Genomic DNA, 17,237 nt, shown 5'->3' on the forward strand with positions numbered 1-17,237 from the left:
AAATAAATTTCTTGCACATCATTTGCCAGTTACAATGCCAGTTAAAGTTGCATTGCCAGTTACATTCCTTAATCACAACACCGAGTTATCCTGGGTAGAACAGGGAGTGGTTGCCTTTCAAAGTAAGCATGCACGTACATGTTACAGTATACACCAGTCACATAGATATCTTGATACCGACTTGGTTTGTTAGATATGGACGTGTTGGATATGTCTGATTTTCTCTGATGGACCATCACCCATCGTGGTCCACTCTAGATCTCAGTTCAGTGGTCACCAACCCTTGTCCTGGAGAGATATAGGGTGTACAGTGCAGGTGTTTGTGCCAACCCAGCGCTAACACGTGATTATTCAACTAATCATTAATACCTTGACTGGCTGAATTGGGGAAGGGGCTTTAGGGTTGATTTAGGATTGAAAGTCTTTTATCCACTATGAGATGGAAAACCGTTTTGACTTGATGTGTTTGGAAACGAAGGAAGAAGCAATATCTCTGTAAGGCGTGTCTGAGTTGGAGCGCGTGGAGGCGATGATGCACAGCCTCCGGAAGTGAGGCGAGCGCAGGAGCAGATTGTGTCCAAGTCCCACACAACTGGAGGTCAACCAGTACAGAGTCATAGACTAGAGAAGAATGAGGAGGGCAAAAGGATAGTGTGTCAGTCTTTGGCATTCAGCATAGACAAATAAGCAGGGTTTAATTCCATACATAAAATAAAATTCAACTGGAAACGAGGTTCATATGGGTAGCCCCTCAGAATCATATCTGAAAAAGCATACCAAACATCACCCTACTAGAATAGATCTAACTAAACCAAAGGTCAGGAATAGCCTCCGATTTCTTCAGTCTTCCTTGGAGGATTTCATGGGCCTACTCTCACGTGGACCTGAGTTTTGGGTTTCTCTTTGGCAGATCGGTTTCTTATGTAACGATCATGGTGCTCCAAAGGAAGACAACAAAATTACACTCCAGATTATCGAGACAGATGGGGGGGGGGCTTGGGAAAGAGCGAGAGAAGGCTTTCAAAACCAGAGAAGGCTATTCAGGGACAAGCAGGGTTTGTCTGTCGCAACATCTGTCGAACTATAAAATGTACAGTGTGTGTGTGTGTGTGTGTGTGTGTGTGTGTGTGTGTGTGTGTGTGTGTGTGTGTGTGTGTGTGTGTGTGTGTGTGTGTGTGTGTGTGTGTGTGTGTGTGTGTGTGTGTTTGTGTGTCTTCCATATAAGAGAGATGTCCTGTGCATGGGTCTGTGGACTTAGTGGAATTGTCACTAAAGTCGGGGAGAAAACATCCTCAGTGTGTTTTCAGCTATTAGCATTTAGGTGGGCTTCTAAATAAAGTGTTCCTCTCATGCATCCTTATGTAATGTGATGGATGGATAGGCACACAGAGGCAATTGGAGTTATGGAGACAGAAGTGTGGCTGAAGTATTTTGTTTCAGAGCTAGTGGGAGGGTGTTAACATAGGGCTGGCTAGGGAAATGTGCTAGCTGTCTGTTAATCTACAGGGGAAAGTGATGTGGCATGTTTAATAGCTTTTGTGATGAAATGATGTTGAAGGCTAAAATGTTTCTGGTTTGTGGTTGCGTGTGCAGACAAGCATGCAGACACGCATGTGCATACATGCAGATATATGGACACGCACGCATGAGCACGGATGGACACACAAAGCATCATCACCAGAGAGATCCCTCTGACAAAGTTGGTTACATACTTCTGGAACCTGGATGCTTCTGTCCTCCGCAGAGAAAATACTGGACAACACAGAAACCAGACGTAATAAGGTCAACGTCTCAATGTTCTCATTCCTAGTGGGAAATACATTCTGTATTTTCATGGGTCATTGAAGGATGCAGAATGACCAAATTAAAATCCAAAACAGATGTATCAATCACATGCAATAAATCTTAACCAGGGCGCCAGGTAGCCTAGCGGTTAAGAGCGTTGAGACAGTAACCGAAAGGTCGCTGATTTGAGTCCCTGAACTGACTAGTTGAAAAGTCTGTCCTTGAGCAAGGTACTGAACCCTAATTGCTCCTGTAAGTCGCTCTGGATGAGAGCGTCTGCTAAAATGTAAATATAAAAATGTTTTTGCAACCCTGCTCATATTTCTATCCTTTGCAAACGTATCACAGTAGATCATCTTTAACAGTATGTTCTGTCCTAGCCTACGTTTTTGTATTTTGTTAGACAAAAACATGACACTCCACCCCTGAAATCTATTGTGAGTTTAACACAGATCTTGCTGAAAGCACAACAGGTGAGGAGTTTCATCTTGTAAAAAAAAAAAAAGGGGGGGTGGGTCTGAATACTGGGTGGATCAAAGCTCTCCTCTAAAATGTTTCCTTATTGTGTGTCTAATGGAGCTGCTGCTCAAGCCAGGGTGTGTGAGTTAGACCAGGGCCTCACCTCTGTGGGACAGGTTGACTACGCCCAGGGAGACAAGTGGAGTCATACAACGTCAGGTTGAAGAACCATAGAGCGCCCCCTACTGTCAGCTCTGTCTGCAACACTGAAATAAATACAGTATTAATCAATTAATATTTTAAATATTCCATAGTCAGAATAAAGCAGTACAAATGTGATTATGTCTCTTGTAGAAGATACAACAGCCTTGATTGTGAATTGATTAAGTAGGTGAGTGAGTGTGGAGGTTTACCAGTGGCGTGATCAGACACCCCCAGGCTCAGGATCTGCAGGGCCAGGGAGAGTCACACCCACATGGGAAGCTGCACCCATACCAGCAGGCTGGCCTTGAAGGGGTGGCAATTATCCCCCGCATACAGCTCAGACACTATTCTCTTCAGGTTCTTCTTGAATTGGTATCTAATGGGACACGAATGATTTTTTAAGGAAGTTACATTTAGTTAAATCAAATCAAATCAAATTTATTTATATAGCCCTTCTTACATCAGCTGATATCACAAAGTGCTGTACAGAAACCCAGCCTAAAACCCCAAACAGCAAGCAATGCAGGTGTAGAAGCATGGTGGTTAGGAAAAACTCCCTAGAAAGGCCAAAACCAAGGAAGAAACCTAGAGAGGAACCAGCCTATGAGGGGTGGCCAGTCCTCTTCTGGCTGTGCCGGGTGGAGATTATAACAGCACATGGCCTAGATGTTCAAATGTTCATAAATGACCAGCATTGTCAAATAATAATAATCATAGTAGTTGTCGAGGGTGCAACAAGTCAGTAACACAAGAGTAAGTGTCAGTTGGCTTTTTCATAGCCGATCTTTGAGAGTATCTCTACCGCTCCTGCTGTCTCTAGAGAGTTGAAAACAGCAGGTCTGGGACAGGTAGCACGTCCGGTGAATAGGTCAGGGTTCCAGCAGGTCTGGGACAACAGGTATGGGACAGGTAGCACGTCCGGTGAACAGGTCAGGGTTCCATAGCTGCAGGCAGAACAGTTGGAACTGGAGCAGCAGCACGGCCAGGTGAACTGGGGACAGCAAGGAGTCATCAAGCCAGGTAGTCCTGAGGCATGGTCCTAGGGCTCAGGTCCTCTGAGAGAGAGAAAGAAAGAAAGAGAAAGAGAGAATTAGAGAGAGCATATTTAAATTCACACAGGACACCGGAAAAGACAAGAGAAATACTCCAGATGTGACAGACTGACCCTAGCCCCCCGACACATAAACTACTGCAGCATAAATACTGGAGGCTGAGACAGGAGGGGTCAGGAGACACTGTGGCCCCATCCGATGAAACCCCCGGACAGGGCCAAACAGGTAGGATATAACCCCACCCACTTTGCCAAAGCACAGCCTCCACACCACTGGAGGGATATCTCCAACCACCAACATACCATCCTGGGACAAGGCCGAGTATAGCCCACAAAGATCTCCGCCACGCCACAGCCCAAGGGGGGGCGCCAACCCAGACAGGAAGACCACGTCAGTGACTCAACCCACTCAAGTGACGCACCCCTCCCAGGGACGGCATGGAAGAACACCAGTAAGCCAGTGACTCAGCCCCCGTAATGGGGGTAGAGGCAGAGAATCCCAGTGGAAAGAGGGGAAACCGGCCAGGCAGAGACAGCAAGGGCGGTTCGTTGCTCCAGCCTTTCCGTTCACCTTCACACCCCTGGGCCAGACTACACTTAATCATAGGACCTACTGAAGAGATATGTCTTCAGTAAAGACTTAAAGGTTGAGACTGAGTCTGCGTCTCTCACATGGGTAGGCAGACTATTCCATAAAAATTGAGCTCTATAGGAGAAAGCCCTGCCTCCAGCTGTTTGCTTAGAAATTCTAGAAACAATTAGGAGGCCCGCGTCTTGTGACCGTAGCGTACGTGTAGGTATGTACGGAAGGACCAAATTGGAAAGATAGGTAGGAGCAAGCCCATGTAATGCTTTGTAGGTTAGCAGTAAAACCTTGAAATCAGCCCTTGCCTTAACAGGAAGCCAGTGTAGGGAGGCTAGCACTGGAGTAATATGATACATTTTTTTGGTTCTAGTCAGGATTCTAGCAGCCGTATTTAGCACTAACTGAAGTTTATTTAGTGCTTTATCCGGGTAGCCGGAAAGTAGAGCATTGCAGTAGTCCAACCTAGAAGTAACAAAGGCATGGATTAATTTTTCTGCGTCATTTTTGGACAGAAAGTTTCTGATTTTTGCAATGTTACGTAGATGGAAAAAAGCTGTCCTTGAAAAGAGAGATCAGGGTCCAGAGTAACGCCGAGGTCCTTCACAGTTTTATTTGAGACGACTGTACAACCATCCAGATTAATTGTCAGATTCAACAAAAGACCTCTTTGTTTCTTGGGACCTAGAACAAGCATCTGTTTTGTCTGAGTTTAAGAGTAGAAAGTTTGCAGCCATCCACTTCCTTATGTCTGAGACCCAGGCTTCTAGCGAGGGCAATTTTGGGGCTTCACCATGTTTCATTGAAATGTACAGCTGTGTGTCATCCGCATAGCAGTGAAATTTAACATTATGTTTTCGAATGACATCCCCAAGAGGTAAAATATATAGTGAAAACAATAGTGGTCCTAAAACGGAACCTTGAGGAACACCGAAATTTACAGTTGATTTGTCAGAGGACAAACCATTCACAGAGACAAACTGATATATTTCCGACAGATAAGACCTAAACCAGGCCAGAACTTGTCCATGTAGACCAATTTGGATTTCCAATCTCTCCAAAAGAATGTGGTGATCGATGGTATCAAAAGCAGCACTAAGATCTAGGAGCACGAGGACAGACGCAGAACCTCGTTCTGACGTCATTAAAAGGTAATTTACCACCTTCACAAGTGCAGGCTCAGTGCTATGATGGGGTCTAAAACCAGACTGAAGCGTTTCGTGTACATTGTTTGTCTTCAGGAAGGCAGTGAGTTGCTGCGCAACAGCTTTTTCAATTTTTTTTGGAGAGGAATGGAAGATTCGATATAGGCTGATAGTTTTTTATCATTTCTGGGTCAAGATTTGGCTTTTTCAAGAGAGGCTTTATTACTGCCACTTTTAGTGAGTTTGGTACACATCCGGTGGATAGAGAGCCGTTTATTATGTTCAACATAGGAGGGCCAAGCACAGAAAGCAGCTCTTTCAGTAGTTTAGTTGGAATAGGGTCCAGTATGCAGCTTGAAGGTTTAGAGGCCATGATTATTTTCATCACTGTGTCAAGAGATATAGTACTAAAACACTTTAGTGTCTCCCTTGATCCTAGGTCCTGGCAGGGTTGTGCAGACTCAGGACAACGGAGCTTTGGAGGAATACGCAGATTTAAAGAGGAGTCGTCCGTAATTTGCTTTCTAATGATCATGATCTTTTCCTCAAAGAAGTTCATGAATTCATCACTGCTGAAGTGAGAGCCATCCTCTCCTGGGGAATGCTGCTTTTTAGTTAACTTTGCGACAGTATCAAAAAGAAATTTCGGATTGTTCTTATTTTCCTCAATTAAGTTGGAAAAATAGGATGATCGAGCAGCAGTGAAGGCTCTTCGATACTGCATGGTACTGTCTTTCCAAGCTAGTCGGAAGACTTCCAGTTTGGTGTGGCGCCATTTCCGTTCCAATTTTCTGGAAGCTTGCTTCAGAGCTCGTGTATTTTCTGTATACCAGGGAGCTAGTTTCTTATGGCAAATGTTTTTAGTTTTTAGGGGTGCAACTGCATCTAGGGTATTGCGCAAGGTTAAATTGAGTTCCTCGGTTAGGTGGTTAACTGATTTTTGTCCTCTGACGTCCTTGAGTAGGCAGAGGGAGTCTGGAAGGGCATCAAGGAATCTTTGGGTTGTCTGAGAATTAATAGCACGACTTTTAATGCTTCTTGGTTGGGATCTGAGCAGATTATTTGTTGCGATTGCGAACGTAATAAAATGGTGGTCCGATAGTCCAGGATTATGAGGAAAAACATTAAGATCCACAACATTTATTCCATGGGACAAAACTAGGTCCAGAGTATGACTGTGGCAGTGAGTAGGTCCAGAGACATGTTGGACAAAACCCACTGAGTCGATGATGGCTCCGAAAGCCTTTTGGAGTGGGTCTGTGGACTTTTCCATGTGAATATTAAAGTCACCAAAAATTAGAACATTATCTGCGATGACTACAAGGTCCGATAGGAATTCAGGGAACTCAGTGAGGAACGCTGCATATGCCCAGGAGGCCTGTAAACAGTAGCTATAAAAAGTGATTGAGTAGGCTGCATAGATTTCATGACTAGAAGCTCAAAAGACGAAAAAGTTGTTGTTGTTTTTTTGGGGGGAAATTTAAATTTGCTATCATAAATGTTAGCAACACCTCCGCCTTTGCGGGATGCGCGGGGGATATGGTCACTAGTGTAACCAGGGGGTGAGGCCTCATTTAACACAGTAAATTCATCAGGCTTAAGCCATGTTTCAGTCAGGCCAATCACATCAAGATTATGATCAGTGATTAGTTCATTGACTATAACTGCCTTTGAAGTGAGGGATCTAACATTAAGTAGTCCTATTTTGAGATGTGAGGTATCACAATCTCTTTCAATAATGGCAGGAATGGAGGAGGTCTTTATACTAGTGAGATTGCTAAAGCGAACACCGCCATCTTTAATTTTGCCCAACCTAGATCGAGGCACAGACACGGTCTCAATGGGGATAGCTGAGCTGACTACACTGACTGTGCTAGTGGCAGACTCCACTAAGCTGGCAGGCTGGCTAACAGCCTGCTGCCTGGCCTGCACCCTATTTCATTGTGGAGCTAGAGGAGTTAGAGCCCTGTCTATGTTCGTAGATAAGATGAGAGCACCCCTCCAGCTAGGATGGAGTCCGTCACTCCTCAACAGGCCAGGCTTGGTCCTGTTTGTGGGTGAGTCCCAGAAAGAGGGCCAATTATCTACAAATTCTATCTTTTGGGAGGGGCAGAAAACAGTTTTCAACCAGCGATTGAGTTGTGAGACTCTGCTGTAGAGCTCATCACTCCCCCTAACTGGGAGGGGGCCAGAGACAATTAATCGATGCCGACACATCTTTCAAGCAGATTTACACGCTGAAGCTATGTTGCGCTTGGTGACCTCTGACTGTTTCATCCTAACATCGTTGGTGCCGACGTGGATAACAATATCTCTATACTCTCTACACTCGCCAGTTTTAGCTTTAGCCAGCACCGTCTTTAGATTAGCCTTAACGTTGGTAGCCCTGCCCCCTGGTAAACAGTGTATGATCGCTGGATGATTAGTTTTTAGTCTAATACTGCGGGTAATGGAGTCGCCAATGACTAGGGTTTTCAATTTGTCAGAGCTAATGGTGAGAGGCTTCGGCGTCTCACCATTTACAAGTAACTACTTGTAAAACCTCATAGCTGACATGGAAACCTGATACAGTGTAATGTATCAGTTGAACAACAAGGACCTTCTTCATAGAAGTTAAGTTGTATTTCATAACTAACCAGATCTATACTGAACAAAAATATAAACGCAACACGTAAAGTTTTGGTCCCATATTTTGTGCACAAATGTGTTTACATCCCTGTTAGTGAGCATTTTCTCCTTTGCCAAGATAGTCCATCCACCTGACAGGTGTAGCATAACAAGAAGCTGATTAAACAGCATGATCATTACACAGGTGCATCTTGTGCTAGGGACAATAAAAGGTCACTTTAAAATGTGCAGTTTTGTCACATAACACAATGCCACAGATGTCTCAAGTTTTAAGGGAGCGTGCAATTGGCATGCTGAGTGCAGGAATGTACACCAGAGCTGTTGGCAGAGAATTTAATGTTAATTTCTCTACCATAAACCACCTCCAACATCATTTTAGAGAATTTGTCAATATGGCCAACTGGCCTCACAACCGCAGACCACGTGTAACCACGCCAGCCCAGGACCTCCACATCCGGCTTCTGGACCTCCATATCCGCACATTGGCCAAGTCAATGTGTGGTTGTAAAGGTTAGTCGAGGTAATTGAGGTAATATGTACATGTAGGTAGTAAGTGACTAAGCAGAGATAATAAACGGCCAGTAGCAGCATCGTAAAAAAGGGGGTCAATGCAAATAGTCTAGATAGCCATTTGATTGACTGTTTAGCAGTCTTATGGCTTGGGGGTAGAAGCTGTTAAGGAGCCTTTTGGACCTAGACTTAGCGCTCCACACTGCCAGGTCTCTGACCTCCCTATGGGCTGTCTCATCGTTGTCGGTGATCAGGCCTACCACCGTTGTGTCGTCTGCAAACTTAATGATGGTGTTGGAGGCTTGCATGGCCACCCAGTCGTGGGAGTACAGCAGGGGACTAAGCACTCACCCCTGAGGGGCAACTGTGTTGAGGATCGGCGTGGCAGATGTGTTGTTGCCTACCCTTACCACCTGGGGGCAGCCCATCAGAAAGTCCTGTATCCAGTTGCAGATGGAGGTGTTTAGTCCCAGAGTCCTTAGCTTAGTAAGAAGCTTTGAGGGCACTATGGTGTTGAATGCTGAGCTGTAGTCAGCGAACAGCATTCTCACATAGGTGTTCCTTTTGTCCAGGTGGGAAAGGGCAGTGTGGAGAGAAATAGATAATGCATCATCTGTGGATCTGTTGGGGCGATATGTGAATTGTAGTGGGTCTAGGGTTTCTGGGATGATAGTGTTGATTAAGCCACGACCAGCCTTTCAAAGCACATCATGGCTACCCTATAGGCAAGTTACCTTGGCTTTCTTGGGCACAGGGACTATGTAGGTATTACAGACTAAGCCAGGGAGAGGTTGAAAATGTCAGTGAAGACTCTTGTCAGTTGGTCAGCACATGCTCTGAGTACGCGTCTTGGAAATCCATCTGGCCCTGCCAGATATTTAAAGGTCTTACTCACATCGGCTACATAGAGCGTGATCACACAGTTGTCCAGAATAGCTGGTACTCTCATGCATGGTTCAGTATTGCTTGCCTCGAAATGAGCATAGAAAGCATTTAGCTCATCTGGTAGTCAGAGCCGGTGTAGTAAGATTCAATCTTAGTCCTGTATTTACACTTTGCCTGTTTGATGGTTCATTTGTTGGGGCATAGTGGGATTTCTTATAAGCGTCCAGATTAGTGTCCCGCTCCTTGAAATCGGCAGCTCTAGCCTTTAGCTCAGTGCGGATGTTGCCTGTTATCCATGGCTTCTGTTTGCGATATGTACATATGGTTACTGTGGGGACGACGTCATTGATGCACTTATTGATGAAGCCGGTGACTAATGTGGAATACTCACCAATGCTATCGGATGAATACCGGAACATATTCCAGTCTGGGCTAGCAAAACAGTACTGTAGCTAAGCATCTGCATCATCTGACCACTTCCGTACTGAGCGAGGCAGTGCGTTCTATTTCTGTTGATATGTATAGACTAGAGTCTTGAGGTTGGCGCCAAGCTCCCAGAGGCAGCCCTCCAGGAGCCTGGGTCAAAGGTAATTTCTTTACCGGCAGTGTTTTTCCATCCAGCCCTTTTCACTTGGCTTGCACTGAGATCTCGTAGCGCAACCTCTTAGCCAGCTCCGCTATCTCCACTTTCAGGTCTTCAACTTAGCTGGAGGCAAAGAGAAGCACGGGGGTTAGCTTTGATTCAACATAGACTCCCCCTGCAGCCAAAAGTTATAAAATTACACTGCACACATTAGTAACCCAAAATTGGACATAGGTCGTAGAGTGAATCAGGGTAGCCAAGTAGCCTGGTCAGAAGGGAGCACTCTCTCTGAGTTATGACAACGAAACGTTCAACCCGACTGCTCCTTTTTTTAATCAAGTTCTCAAAGTCCTCCAAGAGTCAGGGACCTTGATGTATTACAGCCAAATATTAAAGTAAAAATGCTGTTTTCCTCATGATGACTCATGAAGGTCATTCACAGACATGAGTAGAATAGAATGCTTGTGTGTGTGTGTGTGTGTGTGTGTGTGTGTGTGTGTGTGTGTGTGTGTGTGTGTGTGTGTGTGTGTGTGTGTGTGTGTGTGTGTGTGTGTGTGTGTGTGTGTGTGTGTGTGTGTCAGGCCTGTGAGAGGGGGGAGCGATATGCTGACCCTTGTTCTCACACAGTGGGGGAGAGAGCAGCACTGGGGAGGGGAGGAAAAGGAGTAAGTGGAGGCAGGAAAAAAACGACATCCCACAGCTGAGGAAGGATGGAGGAGTGGGAAAGAATGCTTAATAAGGCCAAGCGCTCAGCAACGTTTGCACCAGTCACAGCATTGGCTGACTTTAAAATGCCTGTCATAGTTCCCCAGAATGTGTGTAAGCATCTTGATCTTCCTGGGATGTTTCAATAACAGACAAAACGATGGGAGACGAGGGAGTTTGAACAACTGTCTCATGTGTTCCCTCTGGTGGAAGAGTGGGCAGCAGAGAACATCTCCCCGTTGTGATGATATCATGTTTCACTTGTTTAAGATAACAATATGGATGAGCACTTCTTTCCTGATAAAATCTGATGTGGTTGTTTGGATACTGTACATTTACATTTTAAATTGTTTAGCAAATAATACATTACACCAGGGGTGTACCTCAATAGTCTAAAGTAGCTTCCTACTCGTATCTCTTCTCCTTCAACTGCATCCATCTGTGTTCACAAAATAGGTGAAACCACTTGGCGATGCTTCCTGGATATTTGCTTTCACCTGTGCAAATTAAGGAAATTATTTTTTTTAATTTTTTTATTTCACCTTTATTTAACCAGATGAGGATTTAATAAGATGAGGATGGATGCTACTTGACTTTAGACTATGGAGATTCACCCCAGAGCTTCTCAAGCTCAACTCTGACCCTGTTGAGACTAGTGTGTGCACCAACAAGGGCTGAAAAAACACACTGTATAATAGGATGCTTGGTTCTTGATGCAACACAGGCCTTTGTGAGGATGACCACCTTATAGTCTCCCAGTGGCAGTGTTACGACTGTCCTCAGGGGAACGGTGGTACAGACGGTACTGGCCCACCATGGTAGACCTGTGTTCTGATGGATTTGTCTCAGTAGCTGCTCAGTCAGATGGACAGGAGTAGAGTCTGCTATGCTCTCATACCGGCCTCTACGGCTGGTTGTAGATACTGGTCTACCGGGCTGAAACATAAAGTTTATTTGACAACTTTAGGGTGGAGGCAGAATAATGTGGCCACCCTAAGAGGGATGTGGTTGCGGTGTGTTGTGTGGTGGTCACAGGCAAAGGGAGCGTGGGAGATGCTTCGAATAGGAGGTCTGGATGAGAGGTGGTTGATTTGATGTAATGTTTTTTATTTAAACTTTATTTAACAAGGCAAGTCAGTTAAAAACAAATTCTTATTTACAATGAAGGCCTACCCCAGCCAAACCCTAACGACGCTGGGCCAATTGTGCGCTGCCATATGGGACTCCCAATCATGGCCGGTTGTGATACAGCCTGAAATTAAACCAGGGTCTGTAGGACACCTCTAGCACTGAGATGCTGTGCCTTAGACCGCTACGCCACTCGAGAGCCCCAAGTGCTTGCTAATCTTCTGCGGCAGTATTGTGACAAATCTTTAAGAGGAGAAGACCATTTTTATGAGAAGTAGGCTTCATTTGTGAATGGGCTAAATAAGTTGCACAGTAATATAGAAACCAACAGTCACCATTGGCACATTTGTATATAACCTATTGCCTGTGTAGCTAGCTAGGTAGTCTGGTAAATCAGACTGTGATACCAGCTTTCCAGGTTTTTGCAGTGCTTTGTTTCAGGCTGTGTTACCAGAAAGCTGGTAGCTGTCTGATTGATCAGCTTACCTAGTTAGCTACACGGGCAACAAGGTCACTGGACATTGGAACATAAAACATATGTTTTTGCACTTTGCAGCAACTTTCCCATTACTTTAGAAGAATAGGAACCACCTAAGAAAGCTGTTGCAAACGAGCAGCAGCAAGGTTATCTTACAACTAAAACCTGGCTGTGTAGCTTAGCTACTAGTACATCATGTATTGCACATGAGCTAGCTATCTCATGCAGTTTGGATAAAGTTGTGCATTCTCACCTTCATTCCAAATGCAGAAACTAATATTGAAATGAATTAAATCCGCAATCTGTACATTACAATCCAGCAAGTTAAATCAACGAGCCAATAGGATCTCACTCTGCCAACCACCTTGCTTGTTCTGCCAACTATGATTAATTTGCTCCCGTTGGAAACGACAGATTCTGTCTGGTCTATCTTGGGTTAGTTATACAAATATTTGATTATAGCATCTGCAACAACATGGCCAGCGCCATTGAGGCTATCTCAATTTAAGTCTATTTTTTTCTTCTCCCTACCAATCTCAGGGTGGACACTCTGCCACAGGGCCACTGATTTGCTGGTACTGTTAAAGTAGCTGTAATAGTAGCAGTGTCACAAGTGTAGAGAGGAGTAGGCAGTCACAGGTGTAGAACTACTGAATTTATTAAAGCGCCATATATAAAAGCGGGACGAAACCCAAAGTGCAAAATAATAAAGTACTCAGGAAATAGTAGGAGAGATTCCTCTCAGGAAAACAAGCAACATTTACAATGACAGAGGGAGTATATATACAGTGATAGAGTGGGGTTTGGAACCAGGTGTGTGTAATGATGACGAGACATGTACGGGGTTGATGAGTGAAGGGCATTTGCCCACAGCAGGTTCAGCAGCAGCTAGAAGGCCGGCGCCGCCGAACGTCTGAGCTGGACAGGAGGGGGAGCCAAAGCGAGGCTGGTGTGACATTCAGTAGTAGTAGTGCAGAATGCCCTAAGTCAATACTGTAGTAGGAGGAAAGTAAGCTGGGAAAGTAGGAAAGGGATGTAGGAAAGGAAGCTAGGGAAGGAAAGGGAGTAAGGAAAGGAGGAAATGAAGCTAAGAAAGGAAGAAATTGATCTAGGAAAGGAGGAGAGGAAAGGTATCTAGGGAAGGAAAGGGAGCAAGGAAAAAAGAAAGGAAGCTATAATAGGAGGAAAGGAAAGAGAATTAGGAAATTATTGGAGGAAAGAGAGCTAGCATAGCAAAGGAGGAAAGGAAGATAACGATTAAGGAAAAGATGCTAGGAAACGAGGAAAGGAAATTTAGCTTGGAAATTATATGAGGAAAGGGAATCACAAATGTCATCTGTGGAGTCACAAATGTTTTCATATTCAGAAAAACATATTTGACCACTTGTGTTTGCAAAGTATAAAATATGTTTGTAAAAATGTGAAGGGTTAGCCAGAAAACCCCTTTTTTTATTTGCTTATCATCATTTGTTTTGAGAGTGGTAACATTTATCTAGCCAAGTCCCTTAGCTTTTTATCCAAACTGTAGTAGGGTCGCTGATTTGTTATTGTTTGAATTGCAAATTGCCAGTCAAACTGCGCACAGATAATGACCTGACCTGTGTCAGTTTATACAGTCAATTATACAATCATACAATAAATTTGACTTTGTTTTTATGAATCTAACTATACTGAACAAAAATATGAACACAATATGCAACAATTTCAACAATTTTACTGAGTTACAGTTCATATAAGGAAATCAGTCAATTGAAATAGATTTATTAGGCCCTAATCTATCGATTTCACATGGCTGGGCAGCGGCACAGCCATGGGTGGGCCTGGGGAGCCTCCTGGGGAGACTCCTGGTATACTCCTGGATGGTCTGAGACAATCCCGCAGGTGAAGAAGCCGGATGTCCTGGGCTGGCGTGGTTACACGTGGTCTGCAGTTGTGAGGCCGATTGGACGTACTGACAAATTCTCTAAAACGACGTTGGAGGTGGTTTATGGTAGAGAAATTAACATGAAATTCTCTGGCAACAACTCTGTTGTACATTTCTGCAGTCAGCATGCCAATTGCAAGCTCCCTCAAAACTTGAGACATCTGTGGCATTGTGTTATGTGACAAAACAGCACATTTTAAAGTGGCCTTTTATTGTCCCCAGCACAAGGTGCACCTGTGTCATGATCATGCTGTTTAATCAGCTTCTTGATATACCACACCTGTCAGGTGGATGGATTGTCTTGGAAAAGGAGAAATGCTCACTAACAGGGATGTAAATAAATGTGTGGACAAAATCTGTGAGAAATAAGCGTTTTGTGCCTATGAAACATTTCTGGGATCTTTTATTTCAGCTCATGAAACATAGGACCAACACTTTACATGTTGCATTTATATATTTAACAACATAATGATAATCATTTATTTGAATGGTAAATCTCTATTGATAAACTGGGTAAATCAACCAAGATATAGCCTAGGCGTATTCATAATTCAGGTGAATGCATATTCAATAGTGTTAGTGAGCTTGTTTTGGCTGATATCATGAGGCTACAGATGACAAACAATCTGTTTCCCTTCCATTTGGGACTTATTTTATTATACTGATCAACAACATTTGCATAAAAAGACACAATCTCGTCTTTTATGAAAGTGCACGCTGTCTCTTTAAGACCTAATGAAGTCATTCACACACGGGATGGAGACAGTTTTTTTTATTTTTACTGTATTTTTTACAGTCTATGCCTGGAACATGGTGTCTGACAGTGAAAGTGATAAGAATTGTAACGGATGTATATTTCCAGGGTTGGGGTCGATGAGGAGATGGAAGAAAGTAGGTTACAAGTTTGAATCCGATAAAGCTAGCAACAATGAGGGAGACAATGTGTCGAGGAAGATTGGTGTCGAGTTCATAAGAATGAGCTGTACTCCAGTAGCTCTGGAGATGAACTAGAAGAGGAGGATGAATTACCTGAGGTGGCAGGTGTAGTGAAGGTCTCAGAGTCCGAGCCTCGCCCCGATGGTCATGATAAAGATGATTTTGGTAGAGTAGGAGTGCCATTTTTGGAGAAAGTGGACCGCTGCCTTTTGGCTGACACGTGGGTTCAGATTGGGTGAAAAAGGAGTTGGGTACTTTTGAATCAGTGACGTGGACTTGTGAAGATTTTTTGTGTTTCTTCCTCCCAGAGGCAGCGGGTGCTCTGCACAACGCGAAAGGGGAAAATACCTGTTACTTGCTTTGCTCTCAGGAACAGGGCGCCATTGATAGGAGTGATTACTGGGGTATTTTGGTATTTTATTAGGATCCCCATTAGCTGTTGCAAAAGCAGCAGCTACTCTTCCTGGGATCCACACAAGTCATGAAACATAATACAGAACATCATTAGACAAGAACAGCTCAAGGACAGAACTACATCCATTTTTAAAAAGGCACACGTAGCCTACATATCAATGCACACACACAAACTATCTAGGTCAAATAAGGGAGAGGCGTTGTGCAGCGAGGTGTTGCTTTACCAGTTTTGCTGTTTATTTGAGCAATATGAGATGGAAGGATGGAAGTTCCATGCAATAAGGGCTCTATATAATACTGTAAGTTTTCTTGAATTTGTTCTGGATTTGGGGACTATGAAAATACTCCTTGTGGCATGTCTGGTGGGTAAGTGTGTGTGTGTCAGAGCTGTGTGTAAGTTAACAATGTTTGTTATAAAAAGAAGAAGTGATGCAGTCAGTCTCTCCTCAACTCTTAGCCAAGAGAGACTGGCATGCATAGTACTAATATTAGCCCTCTGATTACAATTAAGAGCAAAACTTGCTGCTCTGTTCTGGGCCAGCTGCAGCTTAACTAGGTCTTTCCTTGCAGCACTGGACCACACGACTGGACAATAATCATGATTAGACAAAACTAGAGCCTGCAGAACTTGCTTTTTGGACTGTGGTGTCAAAAAAGCAGACCATCTCTTTATTACGGCTAGACCTCTCCCCATCTTTGCAACCATTGAATCTATATGTTTTGACCATGACAGTTAACAATCTAAGGTAACTCCAAGTAATTTAGTCTCCTCAACTTGTTCAACAGCCACACCATTCATTACCAGATTCAGCTGAGGTCTAGCACTTAAGGGATGATTTGTACCAAATACAATGCACTTAGTTCTAGAGATGTTCAGGACCCGTTTATTACTGGCCACCCTTTCCATAAACAGACTGCAACTCTTTGTTAAGGGTTTCAGTGTCTTCATTAGCTGTGGTTGCTGATGCGTATATGGTTGAAACATCAGCATACATGGACACACATGCTTTGTTTAATGCCAGTAGCAGGTCATTGGTCAAAATAGAAAAGAGTAGAGGGCCTAGAGAGCTGCCCTGTGGTACACCACACTTTATATGTTTGACATTAGAGACGCTTCCATTAAAGAAAACATTTTGAGTTCTATTAGATAGATACCTCTGAACCCACGATATGGCAGAGGTTGAAAAGTCATAGCACTTAAGTTTTTTCAACAACAGGTTATGGTCAATAATATCAAAGGCTGCACTGAAATCTAACAGTACAGCTCCCACAATCTTCTTATTATCAATTTCTTTCAACCAATCATCAGTCATTTGTGTCAGTGCAGTACATGTTGAGTGCCCTTCTCTATAAGCATGCTGAAAGTCTGTTGTTAATTTGTTTACAGAGAAATAGCATTGTATTTGGTCAAACACTATTTCTTCCAACAGTTTGCTAAGAGCTGGCAGCAAGCTTATAGGTCTGCTGTTAAAACTAGTAAAGGCCGCTTTACCACTCTTGGGCAGCGGTATTACTTTGGCATCCCTCCAGGCCTGAGGACAAAGACTTTACTCTAGGCTCAGATTAAAAATATGACAGATAGGAGTGTTTATAGAGTCAGCCACCATCCTCAGTAGCTTTCCATCTAAGTTGTCAATGCCAGGAGGTTTGTCTTTATTGATCGTTATCAATAATTTTTACACCTCTCCCACACTAACTTTACAAAATTCAAACTTGCACTGCTTTTCCTCCATCATTTGTTTTTTTATACATGAATATAATTGCTCACTGTTTGTCGTGGGCATTTCCTGCCTAAGTTTGCCCACTTTGCCAATGAAAT

At 43.7% G+C, this 17,237-nt stretch overlaps 1 pseudogene; it reads right to left on the minus strand.

Annotated features, from left to right (window-relative positions):
- Nucleotides 1-432: 432 nt before the first annotated feature.
- Nucleotides 433-11,483, minus strand: LOC106604604 (cytochrome c oxidase assembly protein COX18, mitochondrial-like; annotated as a pseudogene).
- Between the last annotated feature and the right edge of the window lie 5,754 nt (nt 11,484-17,237).

Source organism: Salmo salar, chromosome ssa05 (genome assembly GCF_905237065.1).
Source record: "Salmo salar chromosome ssa05, Ssal_v3.1, whole genome shotgun sequence".
NCBI lineage: Eukaryota > Metazoa > Chordata > Actinopteri > Salmoniformes > Salmonidae > Salmo > Salmo salar.